General features: G+C 39.6%; 1 pseudogene; it reads right to left on the reverse strand.

The window, feature by feature from the left end:
• Positions 1 to 1,044: 1,044 nt before the first annotated feature.
• Positions 1,045 to 3,867, reverse strand: LOC120933405 (annotated as a pseudogene).
• Positions 3,868 to 14,476: the final 10,609 nt, after the last annotated feature.

A 14,476-nucleotide genomic window follows, 5' to 3' on the forward strand; every position in this document is an offset into this window, starting at 1 on the left:
GCCTGTGGAAGGGAATTCCACATCCTTGCTGCTCTTACAGTAAAGAACCCTCTTAGTAGTTTAAGGTTAAACCTATTTTCTTCTAATTTTAATAAGTGGCCACGTGTCTTGTTAAACTCCTGAAAAAGTTTTATCCCTATTGTGGGGTCACCAGTACGGTATTTGTAAATTGAAATCATATCCCCTCTCAGGTGTCTCTTCTCCAGAGAGAATACATTTAGTGCTCGTAAACTTTCCTCATAACTAATATCCTCCAGACCCTTTATTAGCTTTGTTTCCCTTCTTTGTACTTTTTGCTCCATTTCCAGTACATCCTTCCTTAGGATTGGTGCCCAGAACTGGACAGCATACTCTAGGTGCGGCCCAAGGCAAGTATAGTAGCAAGTCCAAGTTGCAATCTCGGAACACCCAATAAGAGGATAGCATGCAACTGGTCTAAACTACGTGGCATGTTCACCAATGCCAGGAGCCTGGCGGGCAAGATGGGTGAACTAGAGATACTGCTGTACGAGGAGGATTTGGACTTTGTGGGAATTTCCAAGACCTGGTTCAACAGCTCAACAGATGATTGGCTATCAACCATTCAAGGGTATACCCTTTATCGCAAGGATAGAGAGGTTAAAATATGGGGAGGGGTGTGCCTATATATCAAGAATAGTGTACAAGTGAATGTGAGAGATGACATTACTAAGGGAGATAGGGAGGAAGTGGAATCCTTATGGGTTGAGCTCCAAAGGGATGAAGCTACAGGGAAAATAATACTGGGAGTATGCTATAGGCCCCCTAACCTGAGGGAGGAGGGAGGGACAGATATCCTATCACAATTTGGATTAGCAGCCAGGATGGGGTAATTGTTATCATAATGGGGGATTTTAATTATCCAGGCATAGACTGGGCAGAGGGAACCACGCATTAATTTAAGGCTTGCCAGTTCCTAAATGTCTTGCAGGACAATTTTATGGGTCAGATGGTAGACGCACCAACTAGAAATTAAGCGTTACTGGATCTACTGATTACCAACAATACAGACCTGATCACGGATGTGGAAATACGGGACAATTTAGGCAACAGCGATCACAGGTCATTTGGCCTCAGTATAAATCACATATGTGAAGGGGGCAATGCTGTGTGGGGTGATATGTGAAGGGAGCAATACTGTATGGGGGATATGTGAAGGGGCAATACTGTGTGGGGTGATATGTGAAGGGGCAATAATGTGTGGGGTGATATTTGAAGGGGCAATAATGTGTGGGGTGATATCTGTAAACACAGATCTCTTTGTGGGATTGGACACAGCTGGTTAGCGGATTTCAGCTGAAAATATTGGCTGAAATCACTTGTGCTGTGTCCAATTACAGCATAGGTCAGCAGGGAGTACGCTCATGCGCACCCCAAACCAAAAAAAAAATATATATATATATTTGATTGGGTCTGTACCTCCTGTCCACTTGGACTATATTTACTGCGAGAGGTCAGCAGGTGGTTAAAATATCAGTATGCATTAGCATATTAATGTTCCTTCAGTTGCTCATGCGATTTCCTTGAAAGATATCTACATTTTGTTCTGTGTCTGCAAATTTGCTGCAACTGTTATGTATTGTCAACACTTTCCATATGGTAATTTTTTATAAATTTTATACTATAGCCAATACAGTAGGAAATGTTGGAACTCAAAATGTTGGGAGATGGAACTGTTGGGAAGGTGCAAGGTGGACAGTCATGATGAATGTGGTAGCTCAACAATAGATTGGGATTCACGAGCACCCAGGGAACAGAGAGGGAGGAAGGTGCCCTAGGAAGGTTAGATATGTGCCTTAGAATTTTGGGAGATAAAACTCAATGTTTTTCTTTTGGAAACAGGAAAACTGTTAAATGCAATGATCTTTTTTGTGCATCTTTACAATTTAACCACCCTTTAATTAAACTGCATTAGGGAATTCCATTTTAATATTCAATAAAAAATATATATACATTTCATGATCTCTGAGCCCTGCTCATCAAAAATAAGTGAATTATATTTTTGTGAATAAGATCCCCTAGAATGGATCCTATATGGCATTTCCAGTCATTGTTGCTTGTTTGTTATAGACTCCTTTGCACAATGGCTTTGTCTCTCTCCAATGTACCTTCTGGTGTGATTGCAGGTGTAACAGTTTTATAAAACACTTGTAATATTCAAGATTTTGATATGGCATAATTTCCTTGTAAGACTTTTGTTATTGGATCAGTGTGTTTGAATGTCAAATATTTATCACATTCATTAAAAAGGCTTCTACCTAGTGTAGATTATTTAATGTTGCTTAAGATCTGCTTTCTATAAGAAAACATTGCCACAGTCTGCACGTGGCTTTTCTCTTGTGGAAATATTCTGATGTCCATATGTCCAATATAATTTTGAAATGAAGGCTACAAGGAACACAACAGGCTACACATTGATGATCTTGGCAGAGAAGGAAGAGGTATGAGGCTTGAAAGGGATAAGGGAGAAGGATCTGTTTGAACGTCTAAATGGCTTCTCTTCAGTGTGGATCATTTGGTGTTTTGTCAGATTTGTTTTAATTGAGAAGCACATGTCACATTCTATACATTTAAACAGGTTCTCTCCTGTGTGAATATTCTTGAGTAAGATGATCATTTCGTGAGAAGGATTTGTCACATTCTGAACATTTAAATGGTTTCTCTCCTGTGTGAGTCTTCTGGTGCTTACCAAGATTATACCTTTGAGAGAAGCACTTGTCACATTCTAAACATGTAAATGGTTTTTCTCCTGTGTGAGTCTTCTGGTGCTTATTAAGAATTTGCCTTTGAGAGAAGCACTTGTCACATTCCGAACATCTAAATGGTTTCTCTCCAGTGTGAGTCCTCTGGTGCTTATCAAGAATATACCTTTGAGAGAAGCAGCTGTCACATTCTGAACATTTAAATGATTTTTCTCCTGTGTGAGTCTTCTGGTGCTTATTAAGATATTGCCTTTCAGAGAAGCACTTGTCACATTCTGAACATCTAAATGGTTTCTCTCCTGTATGACTCCTCTGGTGTGACATAAGACTTTCTTTTAGTGAGAAGCACTTGTCACATTCCGAACATCTAAATGGCTTCTCTCCTGTGTGAGTCTTCTGGTGCTTTTTAAGATGATACCTTTGAGAGAAGCAGTTGTCACATTCTGAACATTTAAAAGTTTTTTCTCCTGTGTGAGTCTTCTGGTGCTTATTAAGATTTTGCCTTTCAGAGAAGCACTTGTCACATTCTGAACATCTAAATGGTTTCTCTCCTGTGTGAATTCTCTGGTGTGAAATAAGACTTTGTTTTATTGAGAAGCTCTTGTCACATTCCGAACACTTAAATGGTTTCACTCCTGTGTGAGTCCTCTGGTGTTGAGTAAGATGAGCAGGTCGTGAAAAGCCTTTGCCACATTCCGAACATGTAAATGGTTTCTCCCCAGTGTGAATTCTCTTGTGTACAGCAAGATGACTTTCTGTTGAGAAGCATTTGCCACATTCTGAACATTTGAATGGTTTCTCTCCTGTGTGAATTCTTAGGTGTACCGTAAGATTACAAAGTTGTAAGAAGCACTTGCCACATTCTGAACACTTAAATGGCTTCAGTCCAGTGTGAATCCTCTGGTGAATATCAAGTTGTGACTTAGAAGGAAAACTTTTCTGGCACTCGGAGCACTCATATGGTTTCTGCGCTACTTGACTCATTGTTGATGAAGATCTGATTAGCTGTAAAAGGTGTCAAGCCTCACTTTTACCTATGTGAAAAAAAATAGATATAAATTAAGAATCTTAGTATTAACAATCATAAGTCATATTTTGTGTTTTTTGAGTATTTTGTAATATGTAATTAAACCATTTTGTTATTGCACACTGAAGATTTATGTAATGAAAATCGATAACAGCTTATTGATGGATGACTTTACTATTTTTAAGGTTAATAATTCGCCCACTTTTTTATTATTAGTTGGTTATTTTCTTACAGTAATGACTAGACAAGACAAGTTCTTCTCATCCAATTCCATTCCACCAAATAAAACAAGAAGGAAATTAGAAGCCTAAGCTGTAAACATCTAATTTTGTCTAAAGCTGGGTACAGACTAGTAGGATTGTGAATGAAAATTCATACAATAATTCTCAGTATATTCAAATGTCACTTAAAAGTAGTTCAATACATAATTTGGTTTTAACATTAGATTTTGGAGTGAATGGGCTAAACCAATTGAAATCCATATACACTGTTAGAAAATCATGCATGAGAGAAAAAGTTTCCATCCTGATCCTTCAACTTTTCTCCTCACTGTGGTCAAAAACAAATGTTAATGATTTAAAAATGTCTAACACAATTCTACTAGGGTATATCCATCTTAACAGGGACTTGCTGCAGGATTTGAAGTTCAGCCTGGCACACACATTGTTTTTTTCCTTCAACCCAGCGGGATAAGGGTTCGCCATACTAACTATCCAATGTTAGTCTGGTGATCTTCCCAGCTAGGTTTTTGTGTTCTGACAAGGGGGACTGCCCCCCTGACAGGACACACTGATCAGCGCTAGCAGCCATTGGCTGCTGGTCAGATGCTGGTTTTCCCAGGATGCCTCTTAGATCCTTGTATGTTGCTACAAAATTTCAAATCTGGACAAGGCAGCCAGTATTACTATAGGATACACACATTTTGTAATTTAACTACTTATTTTCAGCTGGGTTATATTGATGTAATTGAGATTACACTGTGGGAAATCAAGCATTAGGCCGCGTACACATGATCGTTAGAACCGATGAGAACGGTCTGATGAACCGTTTTCATCTGTCCAAACCGATCGTGTATGGGCGCCATCGGTTATTTATTCATCGGTTAAAAAAAAGCCAACTTGTGGATTCCTAACCGATAGAAAAAAAACAATCGTTAGTAGGCACAATCATCGGTTAAAAATCTACGCATGCTCAGAATCAAGTCGACGCATGCTTGGAAGCATTGAACTTCATTTTTTTTAGCATGTCGTTGTGTTTTACGTCACCGCATCCTGACACGATCGTTTTTTAACCGATGGTGTGTAGGCACGACTGACCATCAGTCAGCTCCATCGGTTAACCGATAAAAACGGTCCATCAGACCGTTTTCAATCGGATGGACCGATCATGTGTACAGGGCTTTACAGGAGGAGCACAACCCAAAATATAGTAAACAATTGATAACTCCAGCACACAAAACAAACTTTTACCCTAGTCAGAGACCAAAATATTTTGTACAGAGTGGAGACACAAAGTTTATTGTCCCAATAAAATCTACCTTGACTAGTCTGAGTCTACACCCAAAAAACAAGATCAAAGTGGAACAATAGGGTTGAGATACAGTCTTTACAATAAACACACTATGAACAGAAATTGTAAAAAAAAAACAATAATTCCCACCACAAATTCAGTTTGCATTACCAATAACCAATAACAAATGCAGTGTGATTTAGTCCAAACAAAACAATCTCAAGGTCCATTAGGTATGCTAAATTTCCTTTAGATTTACCTTCAACTATGTAGAGACAGGGCCCATATTATATGGTTTTGGTAAATCTAAAAGAAAAAAAGTGTATAGTGTGTATTCAGATTTAGAATGTTTAACGAAATAGCACAGCGCCTAATGATATCATCCCCACCAAACTGCTGAAGGAATGTGCCGATATTCTGGCACCGCCTATCACGCAGCTTATAAACCAGTCATTCAAGGAATGCATAGTGCCCACCCGCTTGAAACAAGGCATAATCAAACCTATTTTAAAGAAACCCACCCTCGACCCCAAAGACCCAAAACACCATCGTCCCATAACAGGCCTAAACGTCTTCTCCAAGGAAATGGAGAAAGTAGTGGTACAACAGCTGCAACAGCATTTAGACACCCATAATTTGCTCGATCCATTTCAATCGGGTTTCCGTCCAGGGCACGGGACTGAAACAGCACTGCTCAAAATATGGGATGATGCCCTCGAGGCCGCAGACGAAGGAGAATCTTGTCTTCTAGTACTGTTGGACCTAAGCACAGCTTTTGACACTGTAGACCACAAATTATTACTGACTCGGCTAGCTGAAGTATCCAGAGTCGCGGAAGGTGATCTATCCTGGTTCTCCTCCTTTTTGGAAAACCGATCACAAATAGTGAAATTGGGACCTTTCACTTCTGAAAAATGCACAGTGTCATGTGGAGTCCCTCAAGGATCCCCTCTGTCGCCGGTTCTGTTCAATATCTATCTCCGCCCTCTCTTTGAAATCATTAGTAGCCAAAAGTTACTTTACCACTCTTATGCAGATGACACACAATTGTACTTTTGCATCTGCAACAAAGTACATCATCATCTCGGTCTAGAGAAATGCCTCTCTTTGATTAAAAATTGAATGACAAAGAGTTATCTTAAACTCAACGGTTCGAAAACAGAACTTCTCCTGTTTCACGCCAATCGAAAGAATCAACCTGCAACAACATGGATACCCCCGCCCATTCTGGGCAAAATCATCACCCCTAGCACCAAAGTCAAAAGTCTCTGAGTCATATTCGACACCTACATGACAATGGATGCGCAAATAGGGTCAGTAGTCAGTGGATCGCACCATCTGCTGCGCCTACTACGCAGACTTATTCCAAAAGAAGACACAGCAGTCGTGGTGGGAACAATTGTTAACTCCAGACTTGACTATGCAAATGCCCTCTATCTTGGACTCCCAAAGTACCAAATCACTCATCTGCAAGTCGTTCAAAACACGGCCGCTAGACTTGTGACTGGGAAAAAACCCTGGGAATCAATCTCAATTTCACTGAGAACCCTTCATTGGTTGCCAGTAAAAGACAGAATTACTTTCAAAGCACTCTGTCTGACGCATAAGTGTATTCAAGGAAATGCCCCCCAATATCTATGCGAAAAAACTAAAAGCTCGCAACCCCAATCGCATTCTGCGATCCACCAACCAAAATCTACTTCAGATACCCAAAGCCAGATACAAGTCCAAAGGAGAAAGAAGATTTGCGGTCCAAGGCCCCAGACTATGGAATGCTTTACCAACCAGCATTCGGTTGGAGGAGAACCACTTGGCCTTTAGGAGAAAGATCAAAACCCATCTCTTTTGAGGACAAAGGAGAAATGGACGAGCGCCCAGAGGCGATTTGGTTCGCATGTGCTGCGCTATATAAGTTTCTCACTCACTCACTCACTTTAACCATGCGCAGAAAGACAACACCAAAAAAATTTGTCTATCTGCAATATACTTTTTACTCAGACAACAATGGAAATATTGTTTCTTGTAAATTCCCTAAAAACAATGTTCCTGTAAACGTGCCATTTTTTTTACCAACTTTGATCTCATTACTATCCTTCTCTGCGATACAAAGTCCAAGGGGGCATCACCCAATGCACTTTGTTGCATATTTTTTCTGTAGAATTATTGAATATAATACTCATAACTTTAATACACAAAAATAAGACAGACAACACATAAGACAAGCATGTATACATGTAAGTGCCAAAGAGATGCCCTGTTATTTACCAGCTGTGTAGCATGGCCCCCCTATGATCTTTAGATTTTTTTTCTCTTGTCTGCCCCCAAGACCTAACCTGATAAAGACCTCTCTCTCAAAGACTTGCATGGGTCCATCCTGATTGGTGAAACTATCTAATCCATCTAATCAAATCTGGTGCATCTCATCCAGGATTGGACACTTTTCCCACCCCTGTCTTTAGCATAACTCAGCCCCTTACCAGCACCTACCTTGTTGATGGGAAAATTTAGTATGCCAGGTCATAGCATTTTTTTGATTGAAAAATTAGGTATGCATGGCCATAGCTTAGGTAAATTGTGCATTCCTGGACAGATGGCTACCCTCGTTTCATATCTAAAGAGAGGGTCCTTTGATTTGGACATAGTGAAAACAAAAGAAATTTAAATGGCTTAGTCTAGATCAGTATTTCTCAACTCCAGTCCTCAATGTCATGTTTTCAGGCTTCCCGTTATTTTGCACAGGTGATTTGATCAGTTTCACTGCCTTAGTAATTACCACAGCCATTTCATCTGAGGGAAATCCTAAAACATGACCTGTGGGTGCCTTGAGTTGTCCACTCACGTACAGTATTAGGACTGGTAAATAATATAGCATTTTCTGTGGCACACATGTTCAGCACATCAAAACATTTCTACACTAAAAACCTGAACCCTTGTTCCTATATATATATATATATATATATATATATATATATATATATACACACAATATACCTAGATTAAACCAATATCTAATACCTATAACATTATAACTTGTTTATTAAATATAAAGCAAATACACACATCTGTAGAGGTGCACAGTCATACAATGTATAGATACTTGGTATCGTGTAGTATAGAGATGCCAAAACAGCCCCTTGTTCTCCTGACCTGCCTGCAGTACATGTAAGTGACTGAGCTCTGCTTCACCTTATATACAATTCATCACAATTCACCAACATGAGGTGGGTTTAGACTTGTTAAACAGGTTTACTCTACTTAAAAGGGGCATGTTTATTATGCTTATTGGACTATGTGACTATCCTTTTTTTCCACTCACTATCCAAGTCAATAGCATTTTAATACTGGGAGAGAATATAAGGAGACATTGATTAAAATGCATGATGACTGGCTCAACTGAGACCAACAAAAGATGACACAATCATTTCTTTATGAATTGACCATCAAATACTTTGTAGTCTTTCCCCAAATCTGTTTTTTTCCATTAGATATTGTTGCATGAATGACATGGATTCTCAAGTAACCAGTTATATTTAGGGTGTCTTTAAATTGACCCATCATGTCACCAATTCATGGCCCAATATGATTCTCAATACTAAAAATTGGTGGGTATGTCTCTGTAGAGTGCCACATCCAAATAACAAAACAGAAAGCATACATTTTATTGTTAAAATATATACATAAATGAAATACAAATTGATGGAATGTTTACAATAGCTGCATATAAATTATAACAATCACCAAGCAATTGACAATAGATTTCTCATGGTTCACAAGGGTGAACCACGAGAAATCTTTTGTCAATCTTTGTGGTGATTGTTATAATTTATATGCAGCTATTGTAAACATTCCATCAATTTGTTTTCCATTTATATATATAGCTCAACAATAAGGGGGTATTCTCTCTTTCTGTTTAATATGATTCTCAGCTCACGTTCTGCTTGATAAGTTTACAAAAGAAGGCTATAAAGTATTTTTTCCTAAGAAAAACAGAAAGCAAAGCAAATGGCATTTTCAGAAGGTTAGCAAAGTCGCTAACCTCCTTCTGAAAATGCTGTTTGCTTTCTGTTTACTGACCCTCTGACTCCTTAGCTGCACAGCTGACCTGTGTGAATGACACAAAATACAGAAACCACAGGGTCAGTATGACATCTCTTTTCTTCCCTTCTTCCCCTCTCTCCCTCTCTCTCTATTTTCTCTCTATTTCTTATTTCTTTAATAAATGCCTCTATCCTTCAGAATGCTTGCTATAACAGAGCAAGTAGAAACATTTTTCAGAGATGGGATATTACTCTATTTTACTTTTTATAATGTATGAGAGAGGATTCAAAACTCACTTCTAAAACATCAGTTTATTGGTCAAAACACAATACTAGTGGAGGGGATTTCTATCTATGACTGCCTTCATGCTAGACTTTATTGAATCCCACTGAAAACTTGATAAGCAACTGACACAATAAATGTAAGAAATCAGTAAATTTTAATAGCAAGCACAATTTCTGTAAAGAGATTTCTAGCAAAATGTTAAAAATACAAGTGTGCAATCTAAAAGAGTAAACATACCTGGAATGATCTAATATAGAAATGTCTCAGCAGCTCCCAGTTGTTCTCACCTGCTTGTAAATTCTTGTAACTGTCTGCGCTTTGTCTCACCTTAAGTAGCTAGCACCTCCCTTTTTGGTGGGAAAATTAAGTATGCCCGGTCATAGCAGAAACAGAAACACAATAGACAAGTGGAACAATAGGGTTGAGATACAGTGTTTACAATAAACACACTATGAACTATAGTGTAGGTGAACCTCTAGACTGACAACAGAAATGATAAACAAACCAAAAATTACTATCACAAATTCAGTTTACAAGTGCCAATAACAAATTCAGTTTACTGAGTTATTAGTGTGGATCAGCTCAAACAAAATAATCTCAAGGTCTATTACTGTAAGTACGGACAAAAAAAGAAAGACATATGGAAATCCTGCTTAATATATCTAGTTATACTAGGAGGGTGTGTATCATGAATCAGATACTCAAAACATAAACACAAAAAACAAAAAGATATATCACACCCATAAAGAGTTACCTATCAAATTTATTGAAATACAAAATGTAAAAAACATCAGCATGTGGCACCAAACTGGTCCCCTTAAAAACCAACACCGCCCAGATATATCCACCCGGCAGAATAACCCCTAAACCACCCTCCCCAAACCCAGCCCCGATAAAGAATCACCCCCACATTTTTACATTTTGTATTTCAATACAAAATATTGGTAACTCTTTATGGGTTGATTTATCTTTTTGTTTTTTTGTGTTTATGTTTCGAGTATAATGCCCTGTACACATGATCGGTTCATCCGATGAAAACTGACTGATGGATTTTATCATCAGATATCCGATGAAGCTGACTGATGATCAGTCGTGCCTACACACCCATCAGTTAAAAAACCGATCGTGTCAGAACGCGGTGACGTAAAACACAACGACGTGCTGAGAAAAATTAAGTTCAATGCTTCCAAGCATGCGTCGACTTGATTCTGAGCATGCGTGGATTTTTACCTGATGGATGTGCCCCACAGATGATAGTTTTTTTCTGTATACAAAAGTACTAGAACCTGGCCCAACCTAATTAGTACTACTCCGCGCTTAGGGTGTAGCTACCCAAATGAAAGAAACTGAACACATAAATCAATAAATACCAAAATACAAGCAGCTGCTTAAAGAAAACAGTCCAATGGAGTAAGCAGAAATATTGAAACAGACTCCCGTAGAGTCTAAACAAAGTCCTGCAGCAGCACTGCAAACTGTACGTTTGTTGTAATGACAGTTAATGTAAATGACCAGACTAGGTGTGCTTCTAATATGAGTTCTCCATTCACCAAGGATGTTCACCACGTGGGGGGAAATGGGGTCCCCTTCAGGGGATACACTCACCAGATGGTGGATAAAAATCAGCATTCAATACACATCCACAGTCTCCGCCAGTAGTCTACCACTTTCACAGTATTTGGATGTTCAATCCGCAGTCATGTGAGAAAGAAAATTCATATAGAGCAGTATCGTTTTGATGATTTATTGAAACCCCCAAACAAATGACCCCTAATACATAAATGCGTACCAAAAATTATAAAATACCAGGCAATGTATGTGTGCATAAGCTTCTCACTGGTTCGGGACCCTGAGGACCGCCGTGAATCACTTCCTTTGGCGACTTCCTGGTTCGATCCCCGTGGAGCGCACACGTCACTTCCGGTTTGGATGCTGGAGAGTCACGCCATGGCGCTTTTCGTCACTTCCAGACCGTTTTTTCTATCGGTTAGTTAACTATCAGATAATTTTAAAACAAGTTCCTAGTTTTTTAACCGATGGATAAAAAACCAATGTGGCCCACACACGATCGGTTAGTCTGATGAAAACGCCATATAGCAATATGATGTGCGCAAAGTGGTTCGGTTATCCTGACCACAGCGATCGGTGGTGTGGTGTGTTAGTCTGACACACTGCATCTCCGATCTGGGTAAAGAGACTCTGATGGAGATTCTTTACCATGTGATCACAGTGTAAACAGTAAGAGCCGTTTATCAGCTTTTCCTTCACTTGCGTCAGACAGCCTCAAGTAGAGGAGAGCCGATCGGCTGCTTTCCTGACAGGGAGGTCTGTGCTGATTGATCATCAGCGCAGCCTCCTTGAGGATTCCCACCCAGGACCACCAGAGATGCCACCATGGCCACCAGGGATGCTGACCATGGATGCCCACCCAGGGCCACCAGGGATGCCATCCAGGACCACCAGGTATGAACTTTAGAGGTGCCAATCAGTGCTCATTGTAGATGCCAATCCGTGTTTGGCAGTAAAGCCTGTCAGTGCCTCCTCATCATTGCTGCCTATCAGAGCCATCTATTAGTGCCACCCATCAAGGCCACCTCTCAGTGCTGCCTATCAATGCCCATCAGTGCTGCATATTTGTGCCTCATCATCAGTTCCCATCAGTGTCACCTCACCAGTGCCCATCAGTGCCACCTTATCAGTGCCCGTCACTGCAGCCTCATCAGCACCCGTCAGTGAAGGAAAAAACGTACTTATTTACAAAATTTTATAACAAAAACAAAAAACAATTACCAAATTTTCTGTCTTTTTATTTGTTTAGCAAACAAAAAAAAAACTGCGGTGATCAAATGCCACCAAAAGAAAGCTTTATTGTGGGGACAACATGATAAAAAAAATGGGTACAGTGTTGCATGACCGCGCAATTGTCATTCAAAGTGCAACAGTGCTGAAAGCTGAAAATTGGCCTGGGCAGGAAGGGGGAAAAGTGTCCGGTATTGAAGTGGTTAATAAGCATTATATGTTCAAGTTAACCATCATCTAGTTTAAGCATGTAACCTATATATAGAACAATAGACAAAGTAAAAAAATTCTATGTAAAACAAAAACTCTTCAACAAATCAAATGAACACAGGGATACAATATTGCTGAAAACTAGAACATAAGAAAAAATTACTGCCCCCCCCCAAAAAAAAAATGCATTTCTCAAATTTAAAGCAAACACACACATTTGTACAAGCGTACAGACATACAATGTATAGATACCTGGTATGGTGTAGTATAGAGATGCCAGAACAGCCCATTGTTCTCCGAACCTGCCTGCAATACATGTAAGTGACTGAGCTCTGCTTCACCTACACCTATACAATTCATCACAATTCACCAACATGGGGTGGCTTTAGATTTGCTAAAAGGGTTTAATCTACCTAAAAAGGTCATGTTTTATTATGCTTCTTGGAAAGTGTGACTATCCTTTGTTTCCACTCACTTTCCAAGTCATTAGCATTTTAATACTGGGAGAGAATATAACAGGAAGGACACTTAAATAAATAATATACATGATGACTGGCTCAACTGATACCAACAACTGACGAAACATTTATTTCTTTATGAATTGAAACGGCCATCAAATACTTTGTGGTCTTCCCCCAAAACTGTATTGTTGCATGAATGACATGGATTCTCAAGTAACCAGTTATATTTCAGTTGTTTTTAAATTGACCCATCCTGTCACCAATTCATGGTATAATATGAATCTCAGCTCAGGTTCTGCTTTATAAGTACATCATAGAAGGCTATAAAATAAGAATAAGAGTTGTCATTTGAAAAAAATAAAAAAATAAAATGTCTCTTTAACCACTTAATCCCCGGACCAATATGCTGGCTAAAGAACCAAGGGGTTTTTACAGTTCGGGACTGCGTCGCTTTAACAGACAATTGCGCGGTCGTGCGACGTGGCTCCCAAACAAAATTGGCGTCCATTTTTCCCCACAAATAGAGCTTTTTTTTGGTGGTATTTCATCACCTCTGCGGTTTTTATTTTTTGCGCTATAAACAAAAATAGAGCGACAATTTTGAAAAAAATGCAATATTTTTACTTTTTGCTGTAATAAATATCCCCCAAAAACATATATAAAAACATTTTTTTTTCCTCAGTTTAGGCCGATACGTATTCTTCTACCTATTTTTGGTAAAAAAAAAATCGCAATAATCGTTTATCGGTTGGTTTGCGCAAAATTTATAGCGTTTACAAAATAGGGGATAGTTTTTTTGCATTTTTATTTTATTTTTTTTACTAGTAATGGTGGCGATCAGCGATTTTTTTTTCGTGACTGCGACATTATGGCGGACACTTCGGACAATTTTGACACATTTTTGGGACCATTGTCATTTTCACAGCAAAAAATGCATTTAAATTGCATTCTTTATTGTGAAAATGACAGTTGCAGTTTGGGAGTTAAACACAGGGGGCGCTGTAACATTTAGGGATCACTGTGTATGTGTTTACTAGTGTAGGGGGGTGTGGCTGTAGGACTGACATCATCGATCGAGTCTCCCCTATGAAAGGGATCACTCGATCGATGCGCCGCCACAGTGAAGCACGGGGAAGCCGTGTTTACACACGGCTCTCCCCGTTCTTCAGCACCGGGGAGCGATCGCGGCTATAAACAAATAGCCGCGCCGTCGTCCCGGATCGCTCCCCGAGCGGACCCGACCTCCGCATGTACAGGGGGGGTCCCGATCGGACCCCCGACCCACGTCTAGGCAGGCACGTACAGGTACGTTGATGTGCCTGTCCGTGCCATTCTGCCGACGTAAATGTACATGAGGAGGTCGGGAAGTGGTTAACAGCTATGGGCGGAAGTGACGTTTTGACGTCGCTTCCACCTTGCAATGACTT

Source organism: Rana temporaria, chromosome 3 (assembly GCF_905171775.1).
Source record: "Rana temporaria chromosome 3, aRanTem1.1, whole genome shotgun sequence".
Taxonomy (NCBI): Eukaryota; Metazoa; Chordata; class Amphibia; order Anura; family Ranidae; genus Rana; species Rana temporaria.